The sequence below is a fragment of the Sinocyclocheilus anshuiensis genome, unplaced genomic scaffold (genome assembly GCF_001515605.1).
Source record: "Sinocyclocheilus anshuiensis isolate Anshui unplaced genomic scaffold, SAMN03320099.WGS_v1.1 scaffold868, whole genome shotgun sequence".
Classification (NCBI taxonomy): Eukaryota; Metazoa; Chordata; class Actinopteri; order Cypriniformes; family Cyprinidae; genus Sinocyclocheilus; species Sinocyclocheilus anshuiensis.
The window spans coordinates 1,364,950-1,366,121 of record NW_015552624.1 but is presented as its reverse complement, the minus strand read 5'-3'; positions in this window follow the sequence as shown (position 1 = coordinate 1,366,121).

Sequence of the window (1,172 nt, the reverse complement as noted above, 5' to 3'; positions counted from 1 at the left end):
AATATTTATGCAATAATTATGATCAATTTTTTTTCCCACCGAAAATAATACTTTTTTTTCTTCTAATATTTTCATCTCATCTAAACCAGCTCTGCTCACACACTGAACTGTTTCTCCTCTGTTTCTAAAGCAGAACCAGTTCATTTCTTACAAAGAAAGAAATATTAATCAAATGATTGATGACTTTGGCTCGTCTTCCACTGATGCTGACGGACACTGAACTGAAATACTGACAGTGTTTCCTAACCGCTGAATCTACAGCTACACAGCAACAGAACTTATTTTTAACTGAGATGTGAGTTTATCATCTGAATTTATTATGATGAGAGAAAGACTGGTGGCTGTGAAATAACACAGAGACAATAAACAGACATGATTTCTACTGTGACGTCCTCGCTGGATGAACACGACAGCAAACATACTGTAATCAGTGTGAACTGACTCACGAATCAATGACTCTCTGAATCATCCGTTTGACTGAATCACTCGCTGAACGAATCGGTCGACTGAGTCAATGCAGCGGATGTCATGTGATTTTCATCTCGTCCAATCAAACTGAAGCATGAGCTGTTTCTGTGTATTTCAGGTTTGTAATCAGTGAAGTTTCTGACTGGATGTTAAAGACACACATTAGGAAGAACGTCCCTCTCGGTAGAAACTGCGCTGAAACAGTGTGTTGCGTAGCATGTCTAGGATGTGTGTGACAATACGTGTGTGTGGGTATCTGTGTGTGTGTTCTGCTGTTTTAACACCTTTTTGCCCAAACTGAAACATACAATGCTTGAGCCATAAATATATGACTAAATTGTAAAAGTGCTCCAATGTGAAATATTACAAATATCACTATACAATAAAAAAGACAAAAGTGAACATTTCTGTCCTTAGTGGATATTAATGTTTATTAGCAAGCACATCTTTAATACTGACAAAGTAAAATAACAATAAAAGATATTGTAAATGGTATGTAAATGGTAGCTGTAATATATCATTAGTATGAAAAATAGTCAAAACTAGGACAAACCCCCCCATTACCCACTGGAGGTTCATGCATGCCAGTGTGGGAAGAGATATTTCACTGGCAAGTAACTAATGGGTTTGTCTGTGTGTGTGTATGTGTGTGTGTGTGTGTGTGTGTGTGTGTGTGTGTGTGTGTGTGTGTGTGTGTGTGTGTA